The sequence below is a fragment of the Hibiscus syriacus genome, unplaced genomic scaffold (assembly GCF_006381635.1).
Source record: "Hibiscus syriacus cultivar Baekdansim isolate YM2019G1 unplaced genomic scaffold, ASM638163v2 tig00110514_pilon, whole genome shotgun sequence".
NCBI lineage: Eukaryota > Viridiplantae > Streptophyta > Magnoliopsida > Malvales > Malvaceae > Hibiscus > Hibiscus syriacus.
Genome location: NW_024062768.1, coordinates 801413 through 817440, shown reverse-complemented (window position 1 = coordinate 817440; position 16028 = coordinate 801413). Strand labels below are relative to the sequence as shown.

Below are 16028 nucleotides of genomic sequence, written 5' to 3'. Positions count from 1 at the left end.
AACTAATGGTATTAACACATGATTATGCCGAGGCAAATGAAATGTGTATATATGGTGGAAGGATAGTAATGTGACTGAGTAACAACAGGAAAATTCATGGCAAAGGAAAATGGTAAAGATAGCAAATAAATGAAATAACTTGATAACCCTCACACGGGAAACTACTTCGGGAATGAGTGATGGGGAATGATTTAAGGATGCTAAAACTTATCTCTCTAGCATATTTAATCTATCAAAGGTTCACTTGCTCAATGGGGTTCGCTAAAACTGCTCCTGTTACCTCCAGTCAAAGGAACCTAATAGAATAGAATGCCACGACATTTCCTCTCAGCTCAACTATGGCAGCCTACTCATGATAAAAACTACCCCTTTAGTTGTTGAAATCCAATCTTAGTCTCTCTCAAGAACTAAAGGATTAGGATATAGTACTACTATGTGGGGTCTAAGCTTAAGTAAATTACTACCCCATTGCTTATGTGGATCTTACTTGTGTTTCTCTCGAATACTCCAAGCATTAATGACTAAGATTCTCTCGAACACCTAGCCTTCATCTAAGTAATGGACACTCTCATGCCTCTTACAAACTTAGAAAATGAAGCATTCATAAGCAAAATAAGTAAATGCAAAAGATAAACTTTAATCTACCATTAAAACAAAATCAAGCATCCATAAAATCAACCCCACCAAATAAGGTTAGGGCTCGAATATTCCATGACATAAAACATGAAAATAATTCTGCCAAACAACCCAACTAAAATAAATGAAAGAAAACAAAAAGGGATGGAAGAAAAAGCCTTCGATGTGCGCTGTCGGGCTCCCCTCGACCACCACGAACAACCTTAGCTCGCTAACTCATTTTGGACGCCTAGCTCGCCACTCCCTCGAGCTTCATCAATGGAGGAACACCCAGAAAAATGGAGGACGAAAAATGGTGGAGAATATGATGATTTTATAGCTTGGTCACATCCTTTTTGTCTCTATTGTATGGTGTCATTTTATAATAAAAATATTTAAGGGTATTCTTGGAAATTTTGCACTCAAAATACCTATCATACCCCCAAATTCATTCCTTGGGCATGAATATTATCTCTACTGGTGGCAGTGGACCCCTTCAGGTGGTTACAAGCAGCAGACACATGCTTTGACAGCTATCCTTTTGTGAAAATATCTTTTTGTTGTTTTTTGCGCCAGAAATGCCAAGGCATTTCAGTCTGCTTTAGGAATGTGTGATGTCACGGCATCCTTCCCAACTCTCCCTTTTTGCTTGTTGTTTCCTGCAAATCACTGAAAACCACACCTTCCTCCTCATATAACACCTTAATAAAATAAAATAACATAACCACAAAAAATGCAATTATATGTAGCTACATACATCTAAAATGACCTATATAGACCCTTAAACAAACAATAACTTAAGTGAAAAACACCTTAAAAGTAATCTTTTTACGGAGTTATCACACCCCAAACTTAAGCTATTGCTTGTCCTCAAGCAATGGATAACAATTAACACAATCAAAATATCATGGCAATTAACAAATCAAGATAAAAATTGAATTTCAACCCTCAGAGAAATTGGCTTTAACATGCTAGACATATCAAGAATTCAAGTACTTTTCCCTGGGTAAAGACTCTTTATGGTTGTGTGTGTGCATGATTGTATTTAATCTATACTTAACGAATTTAGGAAATTTCTAATTGAGTTCCCTAGTTTTTCCATGACATTAACTCATTCATTAAGCACATTTATACTCATTTTTCACTTAATACACATTTTATTTTCTTTTTTTCCTCTCTTTTTATGCTACTACGAAGTGAGTCAGCTCATCACACCTACCATCCCACACTCTAGGTGAAAGGGAACATACCTTTCACCCCCAAGCTAGTCAGGTAGAGTCATTCAGTGACTGCTTTCATCCACTTGTATGCGTGTGGCTTCCATTTATTAAAGAGAATCCAAGCAATGCCACAGCAAAGAGGAGTGTCCCTCTACAACTATGTTGAAGCATTTATTCATGATTAAATAAAATTCAGACATAATGGAGTTCTTAAACAGTGATTTATCATTTAAGCATAATACCATATTTTATTTCCAAGGCTAACCAGAGTTCTTTCATAAATCCTAAGTTCCTTAAGTATAGAGAACATACAAAACGTGCAAGAATAACTCACAAAGCATCAAGCCCTAGAGTTAGTTCTATTATTCTCAATAGTCATTTACATTGAATTTCTAGCCTAACAAGTTCATCATCATCACGTATCATCAAAACATTTCATCTAACTGTCCTACCATTTATTGATGCCATGGCATAACGTTATGCTAAAACTATTATGCACATGTTCTACAAAGAGCACTACCTCCCCCAAACTTGAGAGAAGCATTATCCTCAATGCTAAATAAAAAATAACTTAAAACTAGACTACATGCTATGCAATTCAATGTCATGCAAGGTACATTATCTTTCTAAGATGGTGGTGGAACCGCGCTGGCAAAGCTAGTAGTATTGCGCCTGGTGCACTTCCTCAGTGGGGTGGGGCATGCATTAGGGTCAAAATTGGGTTCAACAGGTGGTGTTCTAGGGCCTTCATTGTTCTTGGATGATGGGGTCTATCACTTGAGACTCATCAACATTATATGTCTCCTTGACTTTTCGGGCACAGTTTGAGATTGGGGCTGAGACTTAGGTACTTACTCAGGCACCATACCATGTTGATTGGGTTAACATCCTCTGGCTTGGGTGTACTGTCTTACTGAGTGACTTGGAAATGTCATGGCATCCTTAAATGTTGGCAAGATCACATCCAGGATGACTGGAAGATTATAAGTCAAATGTGGGAACATCTCCTTATGAACAGGTACCATGATTGCATCTTGTTGCTTGACATAGGAAAAGAAAATTGTCCATCATTAGTTAGAGCTTCTATTTTTTCCCTCGTCTGCTTTATTGATTCCTTGATTACATCAAGCTTTGTCGTGGCATATTGGTTTACAGCATCCTATGAAGTTCCCTCATCCTTATCCTTGCCTTTGTCCTTGATTAATCCCAATGTCACGACCAACTTTGCATTAGTATTGCCTTTCAACCCAGGTGTGATTTCATTATATTTATCCTCCAAAAAACCCTTCATCTTAAGTGGTTGCAGCATCCGTGAGGGCTTTACCCTTGGAAAACATGCATGGGACTTTGTTCTACTGTAAAGAACTATATTAAAATTAAAAATAAAGAAATAAAACAAATAAAAAACAAACAAACAAACACTCCCCACAAAATAAAACTTTTATAACATAAATTAAAGAGGGTTGAAGGGATGCTAACTCTAAAACATCATGAATTGTCATGGTATTTTTGTCGTGTTCAATTGGAGCACCAATATAGACCAAAATGCTCCACACATATAACAACGCCACCTTCAGTGTAAGCCAATATAATCCAATTTGTAGGACCTTTGCAGTAGTCCTCTCTCATCTTGAGTGTTCTCTCTAACTGGTAATGGAATACGATCCCTTTTCATTTCCCTTTTATGTGACATCTTTTAATTGCTTGGAAGCAAAGTCTTTAAAGTAGGGGTCATCCCAGTGACAGTAGCGAATATCATGCATCAACCTGTTCTTACCCTGGCTATTTAAGTACGAAAGTAAAACACCACTAACGAGAAAATTGATAATGTCAACATACCACGTCAATGCTGTGGAAAATAATAATTTCTCGTCAGTGAATTTTTTCTTAATCTCCAATTTATTACTTAGTTCTTTCACAATTTCTAGCCTAGAAAAATGGACAGGTACTTGGGGTTTAGGATGAGTAAATTCAATGAAATCCAATGGTTCAAATTTCGTATCTGGCCTAACTATGAGTAAGCTAGATTGAATCATCTCCTTTCACTACTAGAAAAAAACCCCTTTAATGATGCGCATTGTGCGTCATCTATGGGTGCGGATGACACACAAATGCTTTTCATTGAAGCCACCGACATGAATCTCAGATGACACACAATTGTGCGTCATGAATTTATGATGTGCATTTATGACACGCATTTATGACACACATTTATGGCGTTGATTGCGCGTCATTGAAGCCCCCGTCATAAATGAAGACGACACACATTTGTGTGTCATAAATTTATGACACGCATTTATGACTTACATTGCATGTCATTGAAGCACATGCCATTAGAAAAGATGACACATATTCGTGTGTCATGATTGTATGTCGTAAATTTTATATATATATATATTGTAGATTGACAAATAATCAAACTAAATCAAATTTAATGCCTCATAATACTAAATATATATATCATATTATATATAATGAATCCATTTACATACAATATATTAACATTAAGTTATCAAAAATATTGTAATCATATGTCGATACAAAATATCACGGAATAATAAAGTTTTCCACATAAGATACTCAGTCTTTGTGAATATTAAACATGTCGACGTTGTGGGAGATGCAACTCCTCTAACTTCTTCTGCAATTTTGAAGTTTCTTCTTCATAGTCGATAACTCTTGAAACAGGCTTCAAATGAGCATTGGCTTCAACTGAACTAGTAGGAACATCATATGCACCAGTTGTTCCCTTCCCAAAATTAGAGCTGATCACCTTTGGTTTCCACTCCTTATTTGAACCAACTGCTGATGACATATAGGAATTAATAATTTGCATATATTAATCAGCATCAACTATCTTCAGGTGAGAACATAAAGTAGTCCAAACATTTGTAAAATCACTCATCACTAAGTAATATGAAAAGAACGAAAAACCAAGTAAACTTGTGGTAAAGGTATCTTAAGCTTTAAAAGCTTTACTTTTCATTTCTCACAGTTACACTGTTATTTAAGGGGATACTTCTATTTACATATGGGTAATTCACCCATCCTTCTCGGTTATAATGATGATTTTCATTCAAACTTGCAACAAACGTGCTACTGAATTCTATTTCGCTCAGAGGAAAAGGTGATTGATATCCATTTACCAAAATTAGTTATAGATTCCAATGATTATAAGGAGTACAATAGTGGGTCTAAACTCTGAACATCCTTAATCAACCAAACAAATGAGGGAATTCAACTAAACTTTCCTGGTCTAAGTGAATTTAGATAAATCCCATCTCTAACAAATAACGCACATATCTTGATATCTAGGTTAGATCGAGACAACTTAAGCATCCATGTACAGTCCAGCAAAAAGCCAAAAATCAGCTTTTTTATATCAGAAGGATTATAGCATAATCCACAATGTTTCTCTGAATTTACCTAATTAAGCCATAAAACCAATAAAACACCATCTAAGTTTCATCAGCAATTACCAATATATAGAAAAGTTACAAAACAACATTGATTTGGAAACTGAAAAGTTAAATAATAATCCATTCTACCTGCATGTTTCTTTGATTTGGATCCAATAAATATGTTATTTGCTCATTGTATATCTGCAAAAGAAAACTGAAAATGAAGTGATAAGGAACAAGAATAGTACAACACTAAGCAATCTAATTATGTCAAAACTAAGAATCAAAATAATTCAATTAACTCTACCTCAAGAAAAGAACATCGGATTTGATACTTGAGATGTTTATCAGCATGCTTAATTCATAACTTCTAAACGGGAAATATAGTACAACTCAAATACCCACATTGGCACATAGAACTCCAATTACAATCCCTCTAAGGTGGGAAAGACGGACAATAATGCATAAAGTATGGAAGCATGAATTACTTAATCGCACTGATTTAGCAAATTAGATTACTACATTACATACAAATCAGCTGGCAACCACAGAAGTCACATATAAGTTAAATGTCCTCGGGAATAGACCATTAATAGTAATTTAACTTTGAAATAGGCTTGTGATTCTATATTCATGAAAAATATAATACACAAAGGATATCATAAAGGTAAAAACAAGAAATTCATATATCAGTTAAAAGCATAGTAGCAGAGCCCCAAACAAAGGGAACTAATTAACAACACATAAAATATTAGGAACAAAAGGTATATTCATAGTGGAACTTACATTTTATTAGAGAACGTTTACAATAATACTGAGAATTAATCTTATTGATTACAAATAATAATGCATTAATGCTTACCTTTGGGACAGGTTAAGACCTTATTGGTTTGAGCAGTCTGGACTTCAGTAATCACCCCTTGCTCACTATTGGCACAAGTTTTGTCTTCTCTTGAGGTCATTTTGCATGTGCCATCAACATTTACACAAGATTCCAAGCAATAGGCAACACAAGTAGAGTTTTGATTAGATAAACAAACTTCTTCATCACAAACCTTCTTTGTTTCTACAAGTTATTCTGGATGGCACTTTTCGAATATAATCATAACTGATGAATCATTATCCTTAGTTCCTTCATTTCTAGGAGAAACATTAGCACCTTGGATCATGATAGAAGACTCTCCAATGTGTGGTATCAAAATCTTTTACTGCTTTTTACTGCTATATCGCAAGATCTATCATTGTCTACCTTTTCAAGTAAGTTATTACTTTGGCAAGAATCTTGGACTACATTCTGAGACCTCTCTATTTGAACCCCCATATTAGAATCATCTATACCAGCACAAGGAGAAATTTTCGTTGCAATAACGTTGGTTCCTTCCAATGGTGTGACGTTTTTAAAATTATCATCTCTTGCACAAATAACATATTTAGGATCATACTACAATCTAAAAGAATTCCCAGAGTTTTTATTTGTCTCCAAATTTTCATTTTCATCAGCTGCATGGAAGTTGAGACACAAATTTAGTCCATAATCAACTCCCTGGAGTGAACTTAAAGTTTGGCATATTTGACAAACTGATTCTGACCATCCTTGAAGTTAACAACGTATGGTAGTGGACATGGTTCCCAGCCACAAAGACTTATAAGCTTTTGAACCTAAAAATTTTCCAAATTAATAAATCTTCAACACCAACAAGAACTCAGGAATGCATAAATGATAAAACCACAATAATCAATGCAGAAAATGTTAAACTTGTAAAGTCATAAATTGGAGAAACCATTGGATTATTATCACTCTTTTTTACCAAAGCAGGTGGAATGATATGAAAATGCAGTAGAAGGAAGTTTCAGAAAGGAACATGCATGTTTAAGTGTACATGTTCCTATGAAGCTAAGACTAGCAAAAAATTTCAACCCTAATGTGCTTGCAATTGCAAACTACAATGAGAAACAAGTTTCATACCTGATAGTACAAGTTAGCAGAATCCACAGCAGATCCATCTTCTATACATTCTATTTGAGAAAATTCAGTATTCTTTTTTAGATAATCCACCATTAGGGGTTATTTGAGAAATTCTTCGAGTTGAGGACTTCTCATAAATTCAATGGCTAAAGACGAAATTACTGGAAGAGCCATAAGTTGAAAGAGTGAGTTCAATCTCACCCAAAATTTATCAACCAAATGAGCAGGCACAGTGGGAGGAAATTCATCCAGTCTTTCATCAGATACATTATCAATCTAAGGGCAAGTCAATTTGTGTCCACTGTCCAACTTTAAGCTAAACACCGAGGCCACATTCTCAACTAAAGAACATAAAAAATGATATCTAATTTAGCCTACAAATACCAGAATTTTCAAACTATCTGGCCAAAATTAAGCAATATTAGATACATAACATGCCTTACTGTTGTGTCCAAGAAGGTGGGTCGAAAACAGAAGACGTGCTCTGCATGATTCACAGGCCAGAATGTCCATATCCACATTGACCCAACCTCTCATAGCACAATTAACAGCATTTACTACCTAAAAAGAATGAAAAGCATTATCATCTCTTTGAATTAAAAAAAAACCCAAAAAACATAGGAAAGGGTAAGGTAAGAATATAGAGAAGATATAATAGAAACCTTGGGCTTAGCAAACCAAGTCATGGATTTAAAAGTTGATAATCTCCTGAGCATATCTCCTCTATCCCATGGTCTGCAAAGTTGAGATTCACTCGCAGCTAAGCCATGTTGATTCTCTTCCGCTGCTAAAGAATACGTTGGAATTTGCCGTTTCTTCGCTCCTAATAATTGTTCTTGTCTCCCCATTCCCGTTCCCGGTGGTGATGGACTACCCATTAATTATAATTACAAATACAAATACAAATACATTTTATATACAAAAAATAGCAATAGAAATGAGATTTAATTGAAATTTCAAGTTTCATCTAACAAATCAGTGGTTACAACTTAAAAACAAATACAAAAAAGAAAACCTGGAGTGGAAGAGCTTGTCCATGATGGAATGAAACCTCCTCTCTGGATATTTGGACATTTATTCTTAATGGAACAATAATAATCTTTTAGCTTTACAAAAATGAAACAAAAAAGGATTTTGTTCAACTTTTTCCGCTCCTACAACCATTGGGCTCTTCTAACCATTGTCTTTCTTACCCCCTGTATCAGTTCTCCTTATATGATTTTGGATGCCCTCGTTTGGATTTTAGAGGGTAGGGTTTGGGGAAGAAGCATTCTCCATCTGATCTCTCAATATTGTGTTTCTTGGTAACATGAATGCAAAGAGAAAAAGGGAAACATAGGTTTAGTGTGAACTGATGATCGAGGGGAAGAAGCGAAAAGGATGAAAATTATAGGGAAAAAATTAAAAGATGACTTTTACAGATGACACACAATTAAAAGTGTGCTCCGTGTTTTTGTAAATTTTTTGGATTATGACTATTAAATATGGCACATTATTGTAAGTCAAAATCGTCCAGATTTTAAGAAACATGACTTTTTTTATGACACATTTTTGCAAGTCATAATTAGCGTGTGTCATCGTTCGTGTGTCATTAAAGTATATTTTCTTGTAGTCTTTGGAATATCCTTAAGCTCATCTTTGTATTCTTCATTGAACTTCAAGTAATCATCAGTGCCAGAAAAATTGTCATGGTCGAATTTTGCAGCTTCCCTTTGGTCATCAACTCCTACTAGTGGGGGTTTTTCTTTTGTCGTGGCATTATTTTTCCTTCCATCATTGGGTTTACTCATTTAACCTTCAGCTTTGTTCTCTAGCGAGGGTGAGTCCTCTTGCAATAGAGATTTTCATGCATAATCTTATTGTTGGGTTCTTCGAGTGTTTCCCCCCCAAAACTTAGCATCTTTGTAGATCTAGATGCCACTCCCTAAGTTGAATGTACTAAATTGCTCCTTGCCTTTAGCCTTAGTGACTTTAGTATCACTGCAATTTGTCTGGTTGGTATTCTTGTAATGTCGTGGCAATTTGACCCACTTGCATTTCCAAAGCTCTCAAGGACAATTTATGACTTTGCAACCATGACCCTTAACTTTGTAATAATTATTCTTTACTCTTAATAGATGTGTCATGTTCTTATAATAGAGCCTTTGTAGTTGCCATAAATTCTTGCACAGTGGCCTTAGAGAACTTGTATTAAGTGAAGATGATGTCCCCTTATTAAAAATATGCCATGGCATAATCGTTTGAAAGGCGGGGGCTCATCTATATGTTGCTTGTAATGCCCAAATTTAAAAATAAGGACTTTATTGAAAAGATTTAAAGATTGAGGATTTATTCGATTAAATGATAAAAGATGAGTAAATGATTGAAATAGTGCTTTTAACTATATTGCAATCATAGATGAATAGAGATGGCATTTTAGTCCTTTAAAGGGAAAATAAAGTTAATAATTATTTTAATAATGTATTTAAAATATAAAAGGGGAAAATGAGAGAAAAGCTACATCTCTATCTTGTTCTTCTTATTTTTGTGGAAAAACTCTCCCCGTAGCTCAAAGGTAAGATTTCAAATGGTTAGTTTATTCTTTCATTTTTTATTGGTTATTGAAGCTTTGAGTATGCTAAAAGCTTAAGGAAGGATTTAATGGGATTAAAACTAAGTTATGGATGAGATATTAGAGATTGAAGAAAATGGGTTTTTGAGTGATATGTTAAAATATGAGTGTTTATGGATGTTTGCTGGTAAATTTGACTTGTCAAAGAGGTAAATAAGAGATTAGAAGCATTGGATTTGATTAATAATTGCATCAGACTAAGTGTTCATTTCACGGAATTCATCATATGTGGATGAATAACCATTTTGGCACTATGTGTGCAAAGCACGAAATTCATAATTTGTTTATTAACGACATATGGGCACTACAGGTACATTATAAATGAATGATAATGAATGGAAATAAAGAATTGGTATTCATCAATAAGGTATAATGATATATTTATGGATTTCATTATATGATTAGTTTTTGCCTCACTAAGTAATACTTAATGTGTATTTATTTCACGCGTAGGTTGAATACAAGCTGAGTAAGGAGATCATTGGACTTCCAAGCCAGAGTCGCCTCATTAGTAACTGTATGACATACCTGTCTACTTTTGATCTATTTTAGTTGGCATGTAATAGGGTTTAGTAAAAATGCTCTGAATAGTACTTGATTAAACTGTTGTAAAATGGTGGGGTGTTAGAACATCTCTTTTTGTTATTCTATTTAAGTTAATATATGTTTTAATTTAAGTGAATTCAATGTTTTATAAAATGAAACAAAAATATTTTATGGGTTTCGATTGAGGAACAAAAATAGTAGTGATGTGACATATGTACCTCGTATACGAAAAGTATAAGGATGTTACATTTATTGGTATCAGATCCATAGGTTTAGCTGATTCTCAGCCGAATTAAGTATAATTTTTAGTGTAAAAATAGAGTACATGCCACTAAGATGTCAAGGTTACTGATAGGGTATACAATAAATATGATAAGATATCCCTCCTTACTAACTTAAGTATTATCTTTATGTATGTTATAATAGATGTCGGATTCGACGAATTCGAGAAGAGCGACTGGACAAGAGAGTAAAGATAGATCAGATAGTGAAAGCTATGAAGAAAATAACAAACATCCGATTCCTTCTGAGAATGCCAGTGCACCAGCACCTCAGGGTGTGTCTGTTCCGGAGTTTGGAGCTTTTATGCAAGCTCTCGACACTATTTTGACAAAGTTCCAACCTCCTCTGTCTCTCCCTGCTCTTCCAGTATCGTGAATGCTAATTCCAAATGAGTTAAGAAGTTTGGGAGCTCCTGAGTTTAGGGGAAAAGAAGGTGAAGGTCCTATAGACGCGGACTTATGGTTGAACGATGTGATGATGATGTTGGAAAGTTTGTAGTGCTCTGATCATGAAAAGCTGGGCAGAGCTGTATCGTTACTCAAAGGATCGGGAGTAATTGAACTGGCAGTTCTTTTAAGAGGAGTTCAAAAACAAGTATATCGGGGAGTAATTCATGAGATCGATGTTGTTGAAGTTTCTTAGCTTGAAGCAAGGTGATCGAGTAGTGTATGAATATGAGGCTTAATATAATAAGCTCAACCGTTATGCTACAGAGGTTGTTCCTAATGATAAAGCTCGTCGATATTGATTCATTGAGGGTTTGAGGCCTAAGCTAAAAGAGATGATGGTGGCATTAAATTTATCCAATCTTCAAGAAGTGATAAATAGAGCGAAGGCGATTGAAAGAGCTCAATAGAAGACTCTTACTGCAGAGTAAAGTATGCAGACGGGAAAGAGGATTGGTATGTCTTTATCTACATATTATGCTAAGAGAGGCAAGGGAACAGGTTCTTGATATACTGATAGAGCATATACTGGGGCAACTGCATAGAATTCTAAACAGTCTCATTCTTTTGCTGCGAGCTCAGGTAGAGTTGTTGGAGAAAAAGGTAACCTATGTTAGACATTGGTAAATTTCACCGGGGAATATGTAGAGTGCTCTCTGGCACTTGCTTTATTTGTGGAGGAACGAGTCATTATGGTAGGAGTTGTCCACAAATATCTGGGGATAGATCAGTGCAATCTGAGAGTCAGTTGTAGCACCTAGTAGAAGCAGAGGAAGTGGAAGATCAGGCGCTCAATCTGAGGCTGATCAAAGATAAGAGACTCAGAGAGTGGCCCGAGTTTATAATATAAAGACAAATGATGATTGTGATGACGTGGATATCATAACAGGTACATTTTACCTTTTTGATAAGCCTATTTTTGTTCTAGTCGACCCAGGTTCTTCACATTCATACATTAGTACTAAGCTGATTAGAAATAGAGGAATTCCTTTAGAACCAATTGCTAGTGAAATTATAGCAATAAATTATATGGGTCAAAGTGCAAGTGTGACTAGGGTGTGTAAAAATGTCCAATTAAAATTCAAGGGGTAGTGTTCTTGGCAAACTTGATGGAGTTACCCTTTGATGAGTTCAAAATCATTTTGGGCATGGATTGGTTGTCTCCACATCATTGATTGGTAGATTGTCACATGAAATGACTATTCTTAAAGAACGCAGAAGGCTCCGAGATTATAGTGATTGGTGATAAAGCGAAATCACCCTCCAATGTTATATCAGCTAAGACGACAAAGAAAATGATGTCAAAAGGATGCGTTGTTTTTCTAGCCATTGTAATAGACACTCGAGTGTCAGAATTGAGATTGAAAGATATTCCCACAGTTAGGGAGTTTCCAAAGGTTTTCCTGAAGAGTTATCGGGTTTAACTCCAGATCGTGAGGTAGAATTTAGATTTGAGGTTTACTCGGGTACTGAACCTATTTCTATGGCTCTGTATAGAATGGCTCCAACGGATTTAAGGGAACTAAAAGCATAGTTGCATAAGCTTCTTGATAAAGAATTTATCCTACCCAGTGTTTCTCCTTTGGGAGTGCTTGTATTATTTGTGAAAAAGAAGGACGGGTCTATGCGGTTATGTATTGACTATCGTCAATTAAACAAGGTAATGATATCCTCTTCCGAGGATTGATGACTTGTTTGATCAGTTGAAAGGCACAGCGGTGTTCTCTAAGATAGATCTGTGGTCGGGTACCATCAGTTAAGGATTGAAAATGAGGATATTTACAAGACGGCGTTTCGGACTCTGTACGGACACTATGAATTTGTAGTAGTGTCGTTTGGATTAACAAATACTCCTGCAACATTTATGGATTTAATGAACAGAGTATTCCAATCGTACTTGGATCAGTTTGTGGTAGTGTTTATAGATGATATCTTGGTATATTCCAAGTCAATGGAGGAACATAATGCTCATCTTTGGGTGGTGCTTCGGATACTTCGTGAAAAAAGTTGTATGCGAAGCTGTCCAAATACGAATTTTGGTTAGCTAAGATTGTTTCCTTGTCATATAGTCCCTGGACAAGGCATAGAGTACATCCCAAAAAGATTCAAGCCATATTGGATTGGCAACCCCCAAAGAATGTTGCTGAAGTTTGGAGTTTCTTGGGTCTTGTTGGTTATTATAGATGATTTGTGAAGAATATTTCAATGTTAGCTCTGCCGCTAACTAATTTTTTTGCGAAAAGACACATGATTTGGAATTGGCAGTTTTAGTGATTGCTTTGAAAATTTGGCGCCATTATTTGTACGGTGAGCGTTGCCATGTTTACACGGACCATAAAAGTCTAAAGTATTTATTGACTCAGAGAGAGCTGACTTAAGATAGAGAAGATGGATTGAGCTCCTAAAGGATTATGATTTGGTCATTGACTATCATCCGGGAAAGGCTAATGGTAGCAGATGCACTCAATTGAAAGACTTTTGCAGCATTAAGGGCTTTAGATGCACGTATGTATATAAAAGAAATAGTGAGAGTACATGGAGTATCGATATCGATAGTGTCTGATCGAGACCCAAGGTTTACTTCAAGTTTCTAAAAGTCTTTACATGAGTCATTGGGTACTCAATTAAACTTCAGTAAAGCTTTTTATCTGCAAACAGATGGGCAATCAGAATAAACTATTCCGATATTGGAAGAAATGTTAAGGGCATGTGTGATTAAATTTAAAGGATCATGGAATAAGTATTGCCTTTAGCAGAATTTGCTTATAATAATAGTTATCAATCCAGTATTAAGATAGCCCCGTATGAAGTTTTGTATGGGAAAAAATGCATAACACCATTAAATTGTTTGAATTGAAATATCAAGACCTGGTCAGGCTGGATTTGATGAAAGATATGGATGATAAAGAGAAAATTATCCAGAGCCATCTAAAGATAGCCTCAGATCGCTAGAAGTCATATGCAGATTTGAAAAGAAAATAAATAGAATATATGTGGGAGACAAAGTATTTTTGAAAGTATCGCCTTGGAAAAAGGTATTACGATTTGGGCGAAAAGGAAAGATGAGTCCGAGGTTCATTAAGCCATAAGAAATATTAAAAAGGGTTGGAATTGTAGCTTATCAATTAGCTTTGCCTCCGGAGATGGACAAGATCCACAATGTTTTTCACGTATCGATGCTTAGGAGGTACAGGTCAGATCCCTCGTATGTTATCACTCCTGAAGAAATAGAAAACCGACCAGATTTGACATACGAGGAAGAACCAGTACGGATCTTGGCTAAGGAAACCAAGTAATTACGTAACAAAAGGATTTCGTTTGTTAAAGTGTTTTGGCAGAATCATAAGATGGAAGAGGTTACCTGGGAGAGAGAAAAGGATATGAAAAAGTAGTTTCCACATCTCTTCAGTTCAGATACTTCTTTAAATTCGAGGATGAATTTTATTAAGGGGGAGAATTGTAATGCCCAAATTTTTAAATAAGGACTTCATTGAAAAGATTTAAAGATTGGGATGATTTATTCAATTAAATGATAAAAGATGGGTAAATGATTGAAATAGTGATTTTAACTAGATTGCAATCATAGATGAATAGAGAGGGTTTTTTAGTCTTTTAAAGGGAAAATAAAGTTAATAATTATTTTAATAAGGTATTTAAAATAGAAAATGAGAAAAATGAGAGAAAAGTTATATCTCTATCTTATTCTTCTTATTGTTGTGGAAAAACTATCCCCATAGCTCAAACGTAAGATTTCAAATGGTTAGTTTATTCTTTCATTTTTTATTGGTTATTGAAGCTTTGAGTATGCTAGAAGTTTAAGGAATGATTTAATAGGATTAAAACTAAGTTATGGATGAGATATTAGAGTTTGAAGAAAAAGGGTTTTTGAGTTATATGTTAAAATAGGAGTGTTTATGGATATTTGTTGATAAATTTGACTTGTCAAAGAGGTAAATAAGAGATTAGAAGCATTGGATTGGATTAATAACCATTTCGGCACTAATTGTGTATTTCACGGAATTCATCCTATGTGGATAAATAACTGTTTCGGCACTATGTGTGCAAAGCACGGAATTCATAATTTGTTTATGAATGAAGTATGGGCACTACATATGCATTATAAAGAAATGATAATGAATGGAAATAACGAATTGGTATTCGATCAATAAGGGATAATGATATATTTATGGATTTTATTATATGGTTAGTTTTTGCCCCACTAAGTAATACTTAACGTATGCTTATTTCACACGTAGGTTAAGCTGATAAAGGAGATCATTAGACATCCAAGCTAGAGTCGCCTCATCAGTAACCGTATGACATACATGTCTACTTTTGATCTATATTAGTTGGCATGTAATAGGGTTTAGTAAAAACGCTCTGAATAGTACTGGATTAAACTATTGTAAAATGGTAGGGTGTTAGAACATCTCTTTTTGTTATTCTATTTAAGTTATTGTATGTTTTAATTTAAGTGAATTAAATGTTTTATAAAACAAAATAAAAAAATTATGGGTTTTCGATTAAGGAACAAAAATAGTAGTGATGTGACATCCGTACCTCGTATACAGAAGGTATACGGGATATGGTGTACATTGCTGTTGAGCGAGATGACAGACATTCACATTCATGGTGATTACCATGGCATAACAAACATGTTGAGGAAGTAACCTTTATTTCTTTAATCTCATTAGAATGTTACAAATTCTTCAACATATTGGTGATGGTAGAGAGTTGAGCCGACACTGAATCTTCAGCTTCTAACTTGAATGTCCCAAATGCTTCCTTCTAGTTCTAAACCTTGAAGAAGGAAATTAGTAATCATGGTTAATAATTCGATCAAGAATGTCAAAACCCTCTTCCGATGATTTTTCAAGCAAAGTGCCATTTGTCGAGGCATCTAGCATCATCCTCGTGGGTGCATTGGCTCTATTGTAGAAC

General features: G+C 35.1%; 1 long non-coding RNA gene across 1 annotated transcript; it reads right to left on the bottom strand.

Annotated features, from left to right (window-relative positions):
- Positions 1-4594: 4594 nt before the first annotated feature.
- LOC120130131 lies at positions 4595-6110 on the bottom strand. The gene is made up of 3 exons (XR_005516804.1): positions 6099-6110; positions 5384-5437; positions 4595-4637 (listed from the first exon to the last, which is right to left on the bottom strand). It is a non-coding gene; the product is annotated as an uncharacterized LOC120130131 (long non-coding RNA).
- Between the last annotated feature and the right edge of the window lie 9918 nt (positions 6111-16028).